The sequence below is a fragment of the Entelurus aequoreus genome, linkage group LG28 (assembly GCF_033978785.1).
Source record: "Entelurus aequoreus isolate RoL-2023_Sb linkage group LG28, RoL_Eaeq_v1.1, whole genome shotgun sequence".
Taxonomy (NCBI): Eukaryota; Metazoa; Chordata; class Actinopteri; order Syngnathiformes; family Syngnathidae; genus Entelurus; species Entelurus aequoreus.
The window spans coordinates 23,143,437-23,163,397 of NC_084758.1; the positions used below are offsets into that span (position 1 = coordinate 23,143,437).

A 19,961-nucleotide genomic window follows, 5' to 3' on the forward strand; every position below is an offset into this window, starting at 1 on the left:
AAACTAACACCCATTTAGGAGCAAATGAACAAGCATCCATCTTAACTAGAGCTCCCATCACCGGGCTGTTTGTATCCTGCTGCCCTCGTGCGAAGCTGCCTGCGCTCGCGCCGCCAAAATTGAGCAATGCGAGAAAGATAACACCGTAATCGATAATGGATCGCCAGAGATAATTGCCTATAAACCACAGCGTATCGGGAGACGGCAAATGATCCAGTGCAGATGGGCCTGTTTGTCGAAGGAGGAGGGGACCGGGGGCGGGGGGGGGAGGCGTCCGTGCGGCCGTAGCCGAGATGATGCCATTAGCATCGCTTGTTTCCAGTACCCCGACTGTCAATAAACACACAATGCATGCAGCAATTTCCAGACGTTAAAAGGGCGTACGTCGATTATTTATAACACCCTTTTGACAATGATTTGGAATAGTCTGACTTTTGAGTATAAAAGCCATCTGTATCGACTGGGCCCTTCCATGAAGACAGATGTACCTTTAGACAGCTGGTTACGTCGTGCCAAAGTATTCATACTGTGATCAGTGGCTAAATTAGAAACATACACCCCCCCGCTAACGGTAATCACACCTCATTAACTGGCATGCAGGTTATTAAGCAAACGCCAAGACGAACTGAACACGCACGGACATCAAAAAGCAGTAGTTTGCCTGTTTACATGACAACGGCAAGGCAGCGTTTCCACATAGTCCCCCTCTGGAGCATTCTCAAAAAATGTATTTGCAACGCACACGGAACGCTGTTGTCTTGCTGATTAAAGGCCAAAAACAATACAATAGCGTACTGTTTGAAGCTAAAAATGCTCCTGTATTTTTCGGACCATAGGACCCGCCGGATTATAAGGCGCCCCTGCCGATGAATATATATATAAAAAATGAAATAATAAATAAATAACATTATACATATTTATATATATATATATATATATATATATATATATATATATATATATATATATATATATATATATATATATATATATATATATATATATACATATATATATATATATATATACATATATATATATATATATATATATATATATATATATATATATATATATATATATATATATATATATATACATACATATATATATATATATACATATATATATATATATATATATATATATATATATATATATATACATACATATATATATATATATACATACATATATATATATATATATATATATATATACATACATATATATATATATATATATATATATATATATATATATATATATATATATATATATACACACATACATATATATATATACACATACATACATACATACATACATACACACATATATATATATATATATATATATATATATATATATGTATGTGTGGGAAAAAATCACAAGACTATTTCATCTCTACAGGCCTGTTTCATGAGGGGTTTCCTCAATCCTCCTGAGGATTGAGGAAACCCCTCATGAAACAGGCCTGTAGAGATGAAATAGTCTTGTGATTTTTTCCCACACATACATATTACGCTCTACCACGGTATCGAGCACTATTTTTTGGATAATCTAATTAAGACACATATATATATATATATATATATATATATATATATATATATATATATATATATATATATATATATATATATATATATATATATATATATATATACATATATATATACATATATATATATACATATACATATATATATATATATATATATGTATATATATATATACTGTATATACATATATATACATATATATATATATATATATATGTATATATATATATACTGTATATACATATATATACATATATATATATACGTATATATGCATATATATATATATATATATATATATATATATATATATATATATATATATATATATATATATATATACATATATATATACATATATATATATATACACTACCGTTCAAAAGTCAAACAATTTTGTGGAATAGCCTTCATTTCTAAGAACAAGAATAGACTGTCGAGTTTCAGATGAAAGTTCTCTTTTTCTGGCCATTTTGAGCATTTAATTGACCCCACAAATGTGATGCCCCAGAAACTCAATCTGCTCAAAGGAAGGTCAGTTTTGTAGCTTCTGTAACGGGCTAAACTGTTTTCAGATGTGTGAACATGATTGCACAAGGGTTTTCTAATCATCAATTAGCCTTCTGAGCCAATGAGCAAACACATTGTACCATTAGAACACTGGAGTGATAGTTGCTGGAAATGGGCCTCTATGCACCTATGTAGATATTGCACCAAAAACCAGACATTTGCAGCTAGAATAGTCATTTACCACATTAGCAATGTATAGAGTGTATTTCTTTAAAGTTAAGACTAGTTTAAAGTTATCTTCATTGAAAAGTACAGTGCTTTTCCTTCAAAAATAAGGACATTTCAATGTGACCCCAAACTTTTGAACGGTAGTGTATATATATATATATATATATATATATATATATATATATATATATATATATATACACGTTAGGTCAGGAAAACACAAGAGGCTATATCATCACTACAAGCCTGTTTCGCGGGTTTCCCTATGCTAAAAACTACCAGTACAACAAAGACGCTGTTGAAGTGGAGACACGTAAATGAGACCGCCCACAAAACGGCGCATCCTGAAGAGACGGTCAGAAAGCGTAATGCAGATGGTTTGTAAAACATAATGTATGCAACATTTTGACCAAAGAACCACCATTACATGTTATGTAAACCACAAGAAAGTGTTCTAAAGGTCGAAAAAAAATCATAAAAAAGCCTGATGAAGCCTACACTGGTACTGGCTCCAGCCACTAGACTAGATCTGACCAATCTAAGTCTATGAGGATGAACTGATGAAGCCTACACTGAGGTACTAGCTCCAACCACTAGACTAGATCTGACCAATCTAAGTCTAAGACTAGATCTGACCAATCTAAGTCTAAGTCTAAGATCTGACCAATTGGTATTTGGCCTTTGATTGTCCGGATGTTGATCATGTCTTCACTACTTTATGAGAACATTTGTTTGAATGCTTTGAAGATCATAGCACACATCCAATCAAAGATTCCTCTGCCAACCTTTTTATGACATTCTGGGTATTCAGCACAGCATTTGTTCGACGCCATGTTTGTTTCTGAGGCAACTGCATGTCCTTCCATGATATTTACTGTTGTGTTTGTTGGTCCAGGTACACACAAAAGGGCTCAAATTGAGCCTTCAATATTTCCTGACAGCACAAAACGAAGCGAGCACAAAGCGACTCAGTGAAGTGCAGAATAACAATGCAGAGCGTCTGTGTTTGCGTTCCCCGAGTCAGGGAAGCATAACAAAAAAAAACTAACAAAAAGACGAGGACAACAAAAGACGGAAGACAAGGCGTCACGGCTGAGGGAGCAGAATTCACTTTGTTTATGCAACTTTGCATGATGGTGCTGTCACAGTCTTCAGGTAGCAGGTAATGGGGCTAATATTTGCGAAGGTGAATATGGTTTATTAGACAGCGTCGGCGCAAGTAGATTGTAGGAATGTTGTGTTACCTGTGAGATAAAGGACGAGTAGAAAGTGACGATTTGCATTCATTTTCGTTAAAGTGGAATTTTGTTCCTGACTCCATCACAAGTTGGTAAAATTATAAATCAGACAACATTGGGCAGATTGGGAAAATATGGCAAAAACTTACATTTTGTTTGCTTTGATAATCAGTGTATTTGTGTCAATATGTGGACAACACAACAGTTCATCCGTCCAAATGTTTCAATTTGCATGGCAAATATGCCGATACGAACATGCAAACAGAAGGAGTTGAGTGAGCAAAGATCATTAGAAGAGTTCCAGTCAGTGATCCCAGTCCTCGTCCATGGTAATATGCCTATTTACAGGCAAACAAAACGAGGGGTTCGCAACCACGACGTAAATAATCGTAGGCTAGAAAGCTCCAACATGCAAATATATTCGTATTTTCTTGTTAAAAGTAACCGTATCCACTAGTATACCTGCATTGTCCTTTCCATCCTTACACTTTCCATCATTCTAACTGAGCTACTGTGTTGAACAATTTCCCTTGTGGATCATTAAAGTTTGTCTAAGTCTGGAGGTGGGAATCTTTGGCTAACTCACGATTCGATTACGATTCAGGAGCTACGATTTGATTAAAATGTTTTTATTATTGATGCCTCTTTATTTTATGTATATGGATGCATTTTTCTTTTCTTTTCCTTTCACTAAATAAAGTGTTTATCTCTTGCAACTTTAAAAAAAATAAAATAATTTGGAATAAGAAACAGTAAAATGGATTAAATTATTGGAAATGTGTGCAAAACTGGACCAAAAGTGCCCGATAATAAAGGAGCTGGTCGGATCTCTTGATTAGGTTTATTTACAATAAGTAAATAAATGATTGATTATTGATGTTTGCTAATTGATTCTATAATTGTGCAAGTATCTAATAACAGAAGAATAAGTGATTATTACATTTGAACAGAAGTGTAGATAGAACATGTTAAAAGTGAAAATAAGCAGATATTAACAGTAAATGAACAAGTAGATTAATAATTCATTTTCTACCACTTGTCCTTAATAATTTTGACAAAATAATAGAATGATAAATGACAGTATATTACTGCATATGTCAGCAGACTAAAATAGGAGCCTTTGTTTGCTTACTTACTACTAAAAAACAAGTTGTCTTGTATGTTCACTATTTTATTTAAGGACACAATTGCAATAAGAAACATATGTTTAATGTACCCTAATATTTGTTGTTAAAATAAAGCCAATAATGCCATTTGTGTGGCCCCCTTTATTTAGAAAAGTATCAAAAAACATTTTGGTACCAGTACCAAAATATTGGTATCGGGACTAAACTACATCCTACGCTAATTTCATGAATTTGATCAAATAAAAATACACCATAACTGTGAAACCATTTTGTTTTCTGTTACTTTGTTTAACAACTTTTCCAACAATGCCAACCATTTTAAAAATGGGGTAAACATTAAGAAAGTTGTGACATTTTTAACAAAAAGGCCCCATTGACTTTGTATTAAAGAGTAATATTTATCAAAGGAATCTGAAATATTTTTACCAAGACCTGTCTGATAAAATTAATTAACTTTTAAAATTGTACACACATAACCAATATATGTTCCTTAATTTAGCCTTAAGTGGCAAAGAAAAGAAAAAAGACATTTTTTAATCAGGACAAAAAAGTCCAACTGAAAACCATTTTTATTCCATATTGTTCTTAACAAAAAATGATATAATCCTTCATGATGTTTGATAGTTGCCCCCCAGGTCGGAGTACCTTTTTCCCATTCAAAGCATGCAGCAACCTTTTATACACCGTTTACTGATTTATGCAAGGGTGCCTTGCAATTGAAATAAGCGCCCACTGCCTCGAAAAAAGATCCCAGTCCTGTGGGAAACATTGCATTTTATCAGAAATAGGTGGGCAGCCTTGTTATCGGAAGCATCTATTTGTCCCGTATTACCTTTCAAGTGCGGTCCTCCCGTGGGATCACTGACCCGCACGCTTCCAAGTGATGCCTTTTGCGTGGCTTGAAACCGAGCACCAGCACGGACAGTCTCAGTGATTTAGCATGTCAAACACGAGGCTACATTATAACCTGACCGATTCCGTAACGGGCCCGAATACAGTTTAATGCATCGGACTTTCCGAGTAGCGCGTCTTCAATATTAACGGAGCATTGCTGCGAAGCAAGAAAATACAGCACTTGGATGGAATTAATTTGTTTTAATCAATGGCTCTTCACCGACGATCAATTGAAAGGGAGCTTTATCTAATAGATTATGATTATCCTCCACACCATGTGAACCACCCCCAAAATACTGCAATGATCACCTGAGCATTGCAAAGTCGAAACCGTTGCCTTGATTGCACCTTAGGTGTCGATTGCTGGCTTGGTGTGACATATTTACCACCTCTGGTCTCTTTTGTGGAGTTTAAGAGTGTCTACTATATTATCTGGCAATTGTTAAAACGTATGCTAATATTTTTCTAATTTAACTTGAAAAGACGGGGACAGCGACCGTATTTTCCGGACTACAGAGTGTACCCCCGATATAAGACGCGCGCACTAAAATTTAGAAGAAAATAATAAATATGTCTGTATATTAGTCGCACCGGACTATAATCCGCAGATACACTTTCTGCTCCGCCGCTCCCAATCTGTGGAACGCTCTCCCTGACCACCTGAGGGCCCCACAGACTGTGGATGCTTTTTAAAAAGGCTTAAAAGCCCTTCTTTTTTTAAAAAAAAACTTTTTTTTTTAGATGTATGCATACTAGTTATAGCTATTTGGCTGTTGTAGTTGTTATTTTTATTTATTTATTTATTATCTTTTTATTTATTTATTATTTTTTTAATACATTGTAGCACTTTAAGATTGGTTACTCAATATAAAGTGATTTTTACAAATAAAATATATTATTATTATTATTATTGCCAAAAGTATTTGACCACCTGCCTTGACTCACATATGAACTTTAGGTGCCATCCCATTCCTAACCCACAGGGTTCAATATGATGTCGGTCCACCTTTTGCAGCTATTACGGCTTCAACTCTTCTGGGAAGGCTGTCCACAAGGTTGCGGAGTGTGTTTAGAGGAATTTTTCTTCCATTGGTGAGGTCACACACTGATGTTGGTCGAGAAGGCCTGGCTCTCAGTCTCCATTCTAATTCATCCCAAAGGTGTTCTATCGGGTTCAGGTCAGGACTCTGTGCAGGCCAGTCAAGTTCATCCACACTAGTCATGTTGGAAGAGGAAGGGGCCCGCTCCAAACTGTTCCCACAAGGTTGGGAGCATGGAACTGTCCAAAATGTTTTGGTATCCTGGAGCATTCAAAGTTCCTTTCACAACCCAACACCATAATTCCTCGTCTTCCATCGTCATTGACCCACGAGCTAGGGAAAGCTAGCTCTCCAATCAGCTAAACAGACTCAATAACTCCACGGTGAGGTCTTTGTGAATTTACGGAACTGAAACAATACTGCCGTTGTAAGTAAATAATACTAGCACAGACACTCGTAAACGTGTTAGCGTCATTGCATTCCGATAGCACATACAAATATGCATGAAAACCCCCCTACTGACATCGCATGTAGGACGGTTGAGTAAGTATAAACAGTTTTAGTTATATTGTAAAACTTACAAATGTTGCTTGGCGTGCTGAATGAATAATCCATACGAGTAGAAACGCTACGGACGGCTAGAAGACTGAACAGCACTCCGGTTAAAAAATAAAAAATCACTATCTTTTTCTAGATAATTGTATCTAAGTTATCACAAAACTTTGTGTTACATTGAGTTCAGCTCGCCCGGCGAGCAGACAAAAGCTGTCTTTGATCCTGCCAAGCAAAAGGCTTGTAAAACTCCACTGTGTAGGATGGGAAGCAACATGAAGGTGTCAGTTTCTTTGATGTATTGTAATCCACAGGAAGATATTGTCTTGACCCGAGATCTACAAAACGGAGAGGAAGCAGGACCTGATGCAAGCTCCAGGCACATTTTCTTTGAACTGTTTTTACGACCTTTTCTTTGAACTGTTTTGTAACCAAAGGTGATGGCTGTTTACGACCCCTGTCCCTTAGAAACAGCTGTTGCCATGAAATCAGGGAAAGTCCAAATAAAAGAGGAGGCGTACAATCTTTCGTCAGAGCGTGGGACAACACTGTGCAAGGGTACAGTGTCTACGCGTTTCTCCTCAATTGAGCTACATTTAATTATGTCTCTGTTTAATTCCTTGCTTCTTGTCTTGTTTAATAGATGTCATCAGTGTTTGAACCTGACACTATCGATAAATGGAAGGGCACTGCAGCACCTGCAGGCGTGGCTCGGTTGGTAGAGCGGTGATGAGGGTTCCATGTTCGATCCCCGCTTCCGCCATCCTAGTCACTGCCGTTGTATTCTTGGACCCACACTGGTTTAAATGTAACTTAGATCATGGGTTTCACTATGTAAAGCGCTTTGAGTCACTAGAGAAAAGCGCTATATAAATATACTTCACTTCACTGCAGTGAGCAAATTAGTCCAAAAATGGCACATACAATAAAACACCATGTAAGTGTTTTTACTTGTTTGTTAGTTTTTGTTGTTTTTTTATACAAAATTAGGGTAAAACTTTAGTATGGGGAACATATTCACCATTAATTAGTTGCTTATTAAAGTAACAAAGACTTAATTTAGAGTTATTTGGACACTAGGGGAACATATAAGGGTTAGGGTTACTAATAAGCAATAGTTCTGAGGTTATTGAGGGAAGACTCTTAGTTAATGGCTTACTGCTTGTATAAAAAGGCCATGCAGAATAAGGCATTTATAAGTACTTAATAATGACTAATTAAGATCTAATATGTTACTAATCCACATGTTAAAAAGAAACTAATCAATGGTGAATATGTGTTCCCCGTACTAAAGTCTTACAAAATGTATTTTATTATTGCCATCAGCAAAAAAAAATCCATAAATTAGCCGCTCCATTTTATAAGCTGCAGAAAACGTAGGAAAAAAGTAGCGGCTTATAGTCCGGAATTTATGGTATATATATATATATATATATATGTTTTATCTGTAATTGAAACAAATACAGATTTGTATATGTCTTAATGAGTGTTACACAAAAGTGTGTATTAAATTTAAATTTAAATAAATAAATTGCATTTCCAAAGGAATTATTTTTTTATTTGAAATATTTTGTATTCCCTTTTATAAAAAAAAAACAAAAACAATGATTACAATTATATTAATACTAATTATTTGTTTGCAACCTTGATTTTTTCCTGGTCCTTAAATCTCTGTGTACAAGTCATAGAGGACCCTGGATAGAAATACATTTTAAATAGAGATGTCCGATAAGCCGATATTATCGGCCGATAAATACTTTAAAATGCAATATCGGAAATTATCGGTATTGTTTTTTTTATTATCGTTATGGTTTTTTTGTTTTTTTTTTAATTAAATCAACATAAAAAACACAAGATACACTTACAATTAGTGCACCAACCCAAAAAACCTCCCTCCCCCATTTACACTCATTCACACAAAAGGGTTGTTTCTTTCTGTTATCAATATTCTGGTTCCTACATTATATATCAATATATATCAATACAGTCTGCAAGGGATACAGTCTGTAAGCACACATGATTGCTGGTCCACTAATATTACTAACCTTTAACAGTTAATTTTATTCATTTTCATTAATTACTGGTTTCTATGTGACTGTTTTTATATAGAAAATGTTTTTATTTTATTTATCTTATTTTTTTTATTTTTTTTTTTTAAAAAGGACCTTATCTTCACCATACCTGGTTGTCCAAATCAGGCATAATAATGTGTTAATTCCACGACTGTATATATCAGTATCGGTTGATATCGGTATCGGTTGATATCTGTATCTGTAATTAAAGAGTTGGACAATATCGGAATATCGGACATCCCTAATTTTAAGCTTAAACATTTCTTGTCAACGGCCCAAGAAATGCAATAACTCGTAACGAGTCCATCTCGCACGTCCTCTATCCAACACGGCAAAATAAAAGTAAGGAGAGTAGAATTACAAGCCAGGTAATTGTCAAGAGCATAAAAACAAGAAGTGCGAAAAACACTGCTGCGGCTGAGGAGGAGAGACTGGAAACAGTCGGCATCCGCCGCTTCAGGCGATGCCATCTGTGGGTGGATCTGCGGAGGCTGCACGCCACGCACCTGTGCGGAGCTGCCTGAGAGATAAAGCCCTCAGCACAATGGGCCCCGCGGCCACCTGCGCTGCCAAACAGGTGGGCAGCCTCGCCAATTAAACTATTAGACAAACACAGGCCTGCGGGAGCAAATTAGCAGGCTGCCCAAACATCATAGGGACGAGAAGAGCGTCATGCTAAGCACTCAGCGGGTAAAACTATATTTTAGTATATACTTCTAGAATGTATTGCTGCTTCTACAAAAATGCTGAATCGATGAATATCCAGATGACTCAGTTTGTGTATAAATGGCTTCAAAAGTTATCCAACAATTCTTACGTCGGCACTAAGTTCGACATGATCGCAAATTACTGCCGATAAACAATATTATATATTTTGAATTATTAATTAATATAAATATATACTCTATTTTTCGTACTATAAGCAGGTACTTTTTCATACGCTTTGAGCCCTGCGTCATATAAAATTTGTGCAGATAAATAATGGATGTTTTATCTAATAACAGTCATAATGTTTTGTATTCAACAAATAGTTTTCAATACCGACAGAGACGCTGAAAAGGTGTGTCGATGTTTGTGCTATGGCGCCACCTTTTGGACAAGTTGACTCACTGCAGGCTAGGGTTGTACGGTATACCGGTACAAGTATAGTACCGTGATACTAATGAATCATATACTGTACTATACTGTACCTGCGGATCTACACCTAACATCCACTGTAATGATACCAAGTCGACACTACTATGATTACATCGATATTTTTTAGCATCACAAAATATTTTTGCGTAAAAAAAAAAAAAGTATGCTATGTTTATAAAGTCAGGAAATATGTCCCTGGACACATAAGGACTTTGAATATGACCAATGTGTGATCCTTTAACGACTTGGTATCGGTTCGATACCCAAATTTGTGGTATCATCCAAAACTAATGTAAAGTATTCAAACAACAGAAGAATAAGTGATTATTACATTTTAACAGAAGTGTAGATAGAACATGTTAAAGGAGAAAGTAAGCAGATATTAACAGTAAATGAACAAGTAGATTAATTCATTTATTACCACTTCTCCTTAATAATTTTGACAAAATAATAGAATGGAAAATGACACAATATGTTACTGCATATGTCAGCAGCTAAATTAGAAGCCTTTGTTTGCTTACTTACCACTAAAAGACAAGTTGTCTTGAACAAACTTGCAATAATAAACATATGTTTAATGTACCCTAAGATTTGTTTGAAAAATAAAGCCAATAATGACATTTTTTGTGGTCCCCTTTATTTAGAAAAAGTAGCAAAAAGTATCGAAATACATTTTGGTACCGGTACCAAAATATTGGTATAGACAACACTAGGAACTTCCTGTTTAGTGCCTTGAACCGGAAGTATATCCTGTTTCGTCTACTCTTCATGTATAGCGTTTCTTCATTCATCGCACCAAGCAATGTTTGTAAGTTTTACAATATAACTAAACCAATTCATACTTACTAAACCGTCCCATGTCTGATGTCTGTAGGAGTGTTTTCATGCACATTTTTACGTGCTATCGTAATGTAATCAAGCTAGCGCCGTTTGCGTGAGCAAATATGCTAACACGTTTACAAGTGTCTGTGTTATAGTATTATTAACTCAAAATGGCATTCTTTTTGTAAAGTCCATAAAACGTCACCACGGAGTTGTTGAGTCTGTTTCGCTGATTGGAGAGCTAGCTTCTACAGCTAATGACTTCTGTTTTGTTTGACCAGCCGTTTTACTGCCGTGTAACAGACACCGTTTGGGAACAATTAAGGTTTGAAAATAAACATTTACAAAATCTTTCGTACTGGCTTATGTTCCTGTTCCTGTGCAGAAATATTTTGTTCTTCTAAAATTTGGTGCGCTATAAAGCCAAGAAAGTACAATAAACAGCATTAAAAAAAATGGACTCAAGTCTCTGCTAGCAAAAATTGCACTTCAATACAAATTAAACATTATTTTCCCCCTGGAAAAACCAGTTTGGGCGGTTTGTTTACCAGTACTCGTCTTTTTTTGTTGCCATCACTTTCCAACTAATACTAGCTTGTTTGTCTGTGTTGATGGGCTCATATTGCTCATTCGGTTTGAAGCCGAAATATTCCAGAAAAGGGAACACAGATCATCGTTTTTCTTCCAGTTTTTGTTCTCTTAAGGTGCGTCTCGCTAACCATCCATGTGTGCATAAAGCAAGCGGTACCGCCTTCACCCACAGAGACATTTTTTTTTAATTCTGCTATTGAACAACATGGCAATGCATAAATGCCTGCAAAGTCATAAGTTCAAATATATTTTGATCGGAATAAGCCGAGTTGTACTTTCCATTTTTTTCTAATTATTTGTCCATCCAATGAGTAGTCAAACGACATTTTAATGCTGGCAAATAAAGATAAATATTTACCAGATAAATAAGGCTTAGAAACCTTCAGCCAGACAAAAAAGACACAGGTGGTTCTATTTAAGCTTGAATGCAAAATGTTGACCCTGTGCAGGCCTTCCGTCCTGATAAAAGAATAAATCAATCAGTCTAAAATTTATTAAATTCATGCCCTTGATGAGTGCACACAAACTTCTTCCCGAAACGGTGTGTAGTCCTCATTTCAGCTGGAGTATAGATGCTATCTTAAACTGATCCTCTTGAGTCGTAGCCCATTTCTTTGACGTTGCATTCACAAAATGCCAGATCCGGTACAAGTCCGACAGCATCACGTTTAAGCTACCAGAAAAGAACGCTGAACAGTTTTTGGACTTTAAACTGCCTGACCAGACGGGTGGAAAGAAGAGAGGATGACAGTGATGAGAGCAATTAAGTCGATGAAAGGATGAATTATTCCTTGGAGCCGTATTATTTTGTATTTCAGTGTTTACAGGTGTTTATCTTATTCTGTTTTTGTTTTTTTTAAGTTGTACAATGTTTTTCTCATTATAAAGGCAAAACGAGGGTCGACTTTGCTTCACTTCCGGTTTATGTGGCGTCACAAAAGTTCACTTCCTGTTAAAGTCCTCTGTGTATTGATTGAAACTTAGACAAACTTTAATGATTCACAAGGAAAATTGTCCAGGGAAACAGTCAGTTTATAGACGTTTAGATTTGGGACATGACTTTTTCCATGGGGAAGGACCTTAATGCCTCTTGTTTTCATGTTAGAATCTAGACGAGCTAGTGTGGTTATCAATCATGTTTTTTTTAACGATAATTATCATTTAAAACGGCATCAGGAGTTTTTCTGCAGTTATCATTAATACCGTTTAATGCTACATCCCGAGGTGCACCATCAGGGTTTATGCATGTATCAGTAAATAGAATAGAATAGAATAGAATAGAATGGACGTTATTGTCATTATATTTGCATATAACAAGATTAAGGACTCCAATTTAAGGTGCAGTAGTGGGAACAAATATGGGATAAAAATAAATTACACGAGAAGTAATAAAGATACAACTAAGAATTGAAATAAATAGACTACTATCCAATAAAAAATAATAAGCAATCCTGTACAATATATAAAACAATATACAAAATAATGTACAATATACAGAACAAGACAAGAGTACCGGAGTGATAACAATCAGTGTCGGATGTATTGCACTCGAAGGGTAATATTGCACAGTAGGGTATTAGGGTAGGGTATTATTGTATAGGGGTGAATTATTTATTACAAGTTAGAGTTCAAGATGGTTCAAGAAAATCTAGCTTAATGCACCTTAAAACCATGTTAATTACCATGTCTTACTGCAGATTGTTATTATATATAGTCAAAAGCATACAGTTGTCTGGAAAGACAATTCTAAGCATTAAGCACTAATATTATTAGTATACTGGTAATCTGAAAAATAATAAGGGACCAGCAGTAGAAAATGGAGGGATAAATGTTGAATTGTTGTAAAATTTACATTAACTGTGGCCAAATTAAGTACTAATGTAATCAAAATATAATATATTAACAATGCAAGTAGATAGATAGATAGATAGATAGATAGATAGATAGATAGATAGATAGATAGATAGATAGATAGATAGATAGATAGATAGATAGATAGATAGATAGATAGATAGATAGATAGATAGATAGATAGATAGATAGAACTTTATTGATTCCTTCAGGAGAGTTCCCTCAGGAAAATTTAAATTTCAGCAGCAGTGTACGGAGTTGAGATCGAATTTAAAAAGTAAAAAGTAAATAATGGGGGTATAAAATACAAATATATAACAGTAAAAATAAGAATATAACAAGAGTCACCATTTCACACAAAATATACATATTTTTCATCACTGTAGTATTTTTAACTGTTGTAATTAGAAGGTCAATAACATAATTATCCTAAATAGGTAAACAAACAAACAAAAATAAAATGCACTCTCCATATTGCGCCGCAATAAATATTGAGGATCTTGGAGTGCAGATTTTTTCTCCAATTAGAAAAACTGGGTCGGGTGGTTGGTTTTGTTGCCAATTGCAATTGTATAATTTTTTTTCGAATGCCTCTGGACATGGTACTTAATGCTTTTTTATTGCCAATTAAGGCCTTCATTTTCAAAAAATCCATTTATTAATCAATCAATCAAAGATTATTTATATAGCCTATAGACTTCTAATGCTTTTTAATGACCTGCACAAACCCTGAAGATGCAGAAGGAGGACATATCAACACGATTATGCTAAGACTTATTTTTTACAACATAATTACTCTAAATTGGGACAAAAAAGAGCTTGGCTGCCATCTTCAGTACATCTGTGTGCCAACACACAGTGCAGTAGAAGGTTACATTACATAAGCAAGGCAAAAGAGGAAAGTAACAAAACAAAACGAAAAAGTGTTAATCAAGACCATTCATTTGAATTAGGAGTTGTGATGCCCCAAACCTTGACTGAAGACCATTAACTATATATGTCTTTATATTTCCTGATATAATCTGTAATATTGTGTTCATTGCATTCAGTTTGAGGCATCTATTAGGGCAGGTTGGGAGCATGGAATTAACCAAAATGTTTTGGTATCCTGGAGCATTGAAAGTTAATTTCACTGCAACTAGGGGGCAAGCCAAACTCCTGAAAAACAACCCCACACCATAATTCCTCCTCCACCAAATTTTACACTCGGCACAATGCAGTCCAAAATGTACCGCTCTCCTGGCAACCTCCAAACCCAGACTCGTCCATCAGATTGCCCGATGGAAAAGCGTGATTCGTCGGTCCAAAGAACGCGTCTCCACTGCTCTAGAGTCCAGTGACGACGTGCTTTACACCACTGCAACCGACGCTTTGCATCGGACTTGGTGATGTATTGCTTAGATGCAGCTGCTCGGCCATGGAAACCCATTCCATGAAGGTCTCTGCGTACTGTACGTGGGCTAATTGGAAGGTCACATGAAGTTTGGAGCGCTGTAGCAACTGACTGCGCAGCATCCACTGACCCCTCCCTGTCAGTTCACGTGGCCTGCCACTTGGTGGCTGAGTTGCTGTTGTTCCCAAACTCTTCCATTTTCTTATAATAAAGCCGACAGTTGACTTTGGAATATTTAGGAGCGAGGAAATTTCACGACTGGATTTGTTGCACAGGTGGCATCCTATGACAGTTCCACGCTGGAAATCACTGAAAGCGGCCCATTCCTTCACAAATGTTTGTAGAAACAGTCTCCATGCCTAAGTGCTTGATTTTATACACCTGTGGCCGGGCCACGTGATTAGGACACCTGATTCTCATCATTTGGATGGGTGGCCAATTACTTTTGGCAGTTGTGAAATGTTTTATTTACATAACAGTAAATTTACAGTATTTAGTAAATGTTTATTTACATACCCTATTTTTTTCCAAACGGTGTCTGTTACACGGCAGTAAAACGGCGGATCAAACAAAACAGAAGTCATCGTCATAGACCCACTAGCTGCGGAAGCTAACTCGCCAATCAGCTAAACAGATTCAATAACTCCACAGAGACGTTTTGGTGAATTTACTACTATCAGTCTACCCCAGGGCAGCTGTGGCTACAAATGTAGCTTACCACCACCGAGTGTGAATGTAGAGTGAATGAATGATGGGTTCTCAGTTCTCTGTGTAGCGCTTTGAGTGTCTAGAAAAGTGCTGTATAAATCTAATCCATTATTATTAGCTAATGCTAATGTGCTAACATGTGCAAATATGAATCAAAACACTCCTACACTGCAAAAAGTCAGTGTTCAAAAACAAGAAAAAAAACATACAAAAATTAGAGGTATTTTATTTGAACTAAACAAAATTATCTGCCAATAGAACAAGAAAATTAAGCTTTTCAAGACCTTCCAAAACAAGTAAAATTAGCTAACTTCAATGAACCCAAAAATATGTACAATATTACAGTATACAAGACGCAAGGTCGACTTAAGGCCCTGCCAATGCTGAATGGATAATTAGGTACATGTCCTTTAATATCAAATATAGTAAAGGTGCATTTATAAAGGTGCTTTGAAATCCATTCTTTATGAACCACTGAGTGTTCCACTTGTATCCAGTCAAATTCATTTCATTTGTCGGCCAGTGTATGCTATAATGACTACAACCTACAATTTCTTGGTTGAGAAAGCAGGATATTGTGCAGTATAGTCAGTCTAAAGGAAGACTAATTAATGCTCGCCATTAGTACCTGCAAAGCGGTGAAAGTGAGAGTAGAACACAATAAGAAATGTTAATTACATATGCTGACACGTGTAATTAATAGATCGGAGTGGTTGAATTACTCACTCTTTTTCGGAACGGTTATTCAAGCTAATGGTTTCCAACGAGGACAAGAGCTCTGCTGACTGGTACAAACATGAAGATAACATAATTGTTCCCACGGGGACATTAGCAACTTGCGTTTCACTCATGCAATGACCATTTATTTCCCATGCAGCGCTCATTGATTCGCATTCTGATGACATGTCCTCAGCAGCAGGCTGCCTGGTAAATACGAGTGTCCTTGTGCACTAGTGGGACCGAAAATACAAAACCGAGGAGCCCATTTAGAGTGGAGAAAAAAAATGATATTTGTTGACAAGAAGAAAACAGTAAAAACAAAACAAAAAAAAAAAGGTCTGTAATGATGCCTGCAGCTGAAAAAACGATTGTGTATGTAGGATTTAAAATCCATTAATGAGCAACAGGAAGTGGAGATTTGCCGCTTCTAGAATGAAACTCATAATGACGATAAACTTGTTTACCTGCTGCAAATTGTGTTAGGCATTAAGGGTAAAACTTTGCTGCATATTAGTTTCCTTGGTTGTTTTAATGGAAGTGTGACAGATACCTGCCGGTATTCCCTCAAAACAATGATCCAGGATATATTGGAACGTCTCATGTACGGTATACCGTATTTTCCCGACTATAAGGCGCACTTAAAATCATTTTTCTTTCTCATAACTCGACAGTGCGCCTTATAACCCGGTGCGCCTAATGTAAGGAATGAGTTTGGTTGAGCTTACCCACCTCGAAGCAATTTTATTTGGTATATGGTGTTATGATAAGTGTGACCAGTAGATGGCAGCCAAACATAAGAGATAAGTGTAGGCTGCACCGTTTGATGTGCTTCAACATAGGAGTACCGTATTTTTCGGAGTATAAGTCGCTCTGGAGTATAAGTCGCACCGGCCGAAAATGCATAACAAAGAAGGACACAAACATATATAAGTCGCACTGGAGTATAAGTCACATTTTTGGGAGAATGTATTTGATAAAAGCCAACACCAAGAATAGACATTTGAAAGGCAATTTAAAATAAAGAAAGAATAGTGAACAACAGGCTGAATAAGTGTACGTTATATGAGGCATAAATAACCAACTGAGAATGTGCCTGGTATGTTAACGTAACGTATTATGGTAAGAGTCATTCAAATAACTATAACATATAGAACATGCTATATGTTTACCAATCTGTCACTCCTAATCGCTAAATCCCATGAATTCTTATACGTCTAGTCTCTTACGTGAATGAGCTAAATAATATTATTTGATATTTTACGCTAATGTGTTAATCATTTCACACATAAGTCGCTCCTGAGTATAAGTCGCGCCCCCGGCCAAACTATGAAAAAAACTGCGACTCATAGTCTGAAAAATACGGTATTATTATGGTGTGTGTATAAGGTAAGACATATTATCTGGCGTTTTGTTTCGCAATATTATGCAAAAGCAACATTTTCCTACCTTCTGGTACCTGCTGATCTGTGTTTGGGATCTGCATGAATCCTGAAACATTGCGCGCCTCCGCCTTTGTAGTCTGTGACGACATCGTAGTCGATAAGCTTCTTCTTTTTCTCTATCTTCTTGTTATGGGACATTCATCCTCCACTGTTGCCATTTCTAATATAAAGTAGTGTAAAGTTCTTACTTATATCTGTCAGTAAACTCGCCATGAAAGCGCTAAAACATACCGGTGTAGTGAGTTGAAATTATTCACCCAAGGAACTTTAGTTATTAGAGTTCCGGTCGGACGGTTTTGTTGTGGTTTCCGGATGAGGAGATGCTGCTCCGTTATTGATTGAAGTAAAGTCTGAAAGTCATTAAAAAAGTTAGCTCCATCTTTTGACACTTCTTCCACTTCCGTTCTTGCACGCTACACCGCTACAACAAAGATGACGGGGAAAAGACGCTGCCGAAAGTGAGCCACGTAAATAAGAGCGCCCACAAAACGCCGCATCCGGAAGAGACTGTCAGAAAGCGGCTTGAAGATGATCTGTAAAACATCATCTATGCAACATTTTGACCATATAACCACCATTACATGTTATGTAGACCACAAGGAAGTGTTTTACATTTAGAAAAAATATGTAATAATAAGACTCATTTAATGCACCCTATAATCCGGTGCGCCTTATATATGAAAAAAGATTAAAAAATAGACCATTCATCGGCAGTGCGCCTTATAATCCGGTGCGCCCTATGGTCCGGAAAATACGGTACCTTGGGAGTTTAAGTGCTTCTGTGACAAAAACTCATGTTGCGAAACAGCGTCGGCCATTGAAACTAATTAAAAATCAATTTAATCGGTGCTTGGCCTCGCAAAACAACACAATTTCAACATGGAACATGCCTTGTAAAAATAAAAATACATTTTTAGAAAATAAATATTGTACAAAAAGCAGAATACAACAGTAGTTTTATGAAGTAATGTAATAATAATGTACAGTGGTTACCTCGGAGAGTGAGTGGACTTCTACGGTCTCTCATTCAGGCTTTCTTTGTCAAACACACAATCAGCAGCTTCTCCATATTTTAATGGGTAAATGTCCGAAGTTTGGATATTATTTTCACTTCCTTGGTTGGCGTTATCGACTCACTCTGCTTAGTTTGGTGCACTAGCAGTGCTAAGCTAATTTGTTTTTTTGCATTTTACATACAATCGATTAAGCAATGTTCTTTTATAATTGTATAATTCCTAGATGACTTAAAGGGCTTGTTTTGGTGTCATTTAATTGTTTTTAATGTTATCTTGTTTAGGAAATACTGTATATTACTAATTAATTATGCATTTTACTGCATTTGTGATGTGATCCACAGCCTCACGCACAGAAGTGCCAGTGTGCATATGTTTCTGTAGTCTCCATTGCGATAGAGAAAAGGTGCTACAGATGCTAGATGTGTGCCGACGGTTCAACACCTCACACATCGGCAGGAACACGATAACATGCACGTGCAAAAAATTTACCAAAAGCCTGGTTTAAACAAGGCGGTCTGCACCACTTTTCAGTATTAGTAACTCATTGGACACGTTATTCAATTTTTTGCACACGCTAACTCGTGGTATTTGGTTCTCAGTAAATCAGGCCCTTGACATACTCACCTGACAGGGTTACTGGTGAGAGAAACTCGAAGCGACTCCAGGCAATTGAGCATGAATTGATTAACGTGGACCCCGACTTAAACAAGTTGAAAAACGTATTCGGGTGTTACCATTTAGTGGTCAATTGTACGGAATATGTACTGTACTGTGCAATCTACTAATAAAAGTCTCAATCAATCAATCAAGGTTTTTTTCCGTGAATTGTTTAAGACTTGAAAAATCAGCTGTTGATAAAAGACTTCCCTGCCCTCAAACGCATTTTTTCATATCTTTATTTCCACAAATTAAATATAATACCGATAAGATAAATGCCGGTGTCGTTAAAGAATATCGATAAAGGTATCGTACCTGTAATGACCCGTTGCCTGGATCATGTTTTGTTTTAGTTTAAGACTCCCTTAGTTCTGTTTCAGCCCCCCTGGGTTTGTGTT

General features: G+C 36.2%; 1 protein-coding gene and 1 long non-coding RNA gene across 5 annotated transcripts in view; one reads left to right on the forward strand and one right to left on the reverse strand.

Moving 5' to 3' along the window:
- The window catches only part of diaph2 (diaphanous-related formin 2), a 1,018,926-nt gene that overhangs the window by 696,601 nt on the left and 302,364 nt on the right, over nt 1-19,961 (reverse strand). The window lies entirely within an intron of this gene.
- On the forward strand, nt 5,290-7,991 carry LOC133644877 (uncharacterized). The gene is made up of 3 exons (XR_009824849.1): nt 5,290-6,654; nt 6,723-7,712; nt 7,798-7,991. It is a non-coding gene; the product is annotated as an uncharacterized LOC133644877 (long non-coding RNA).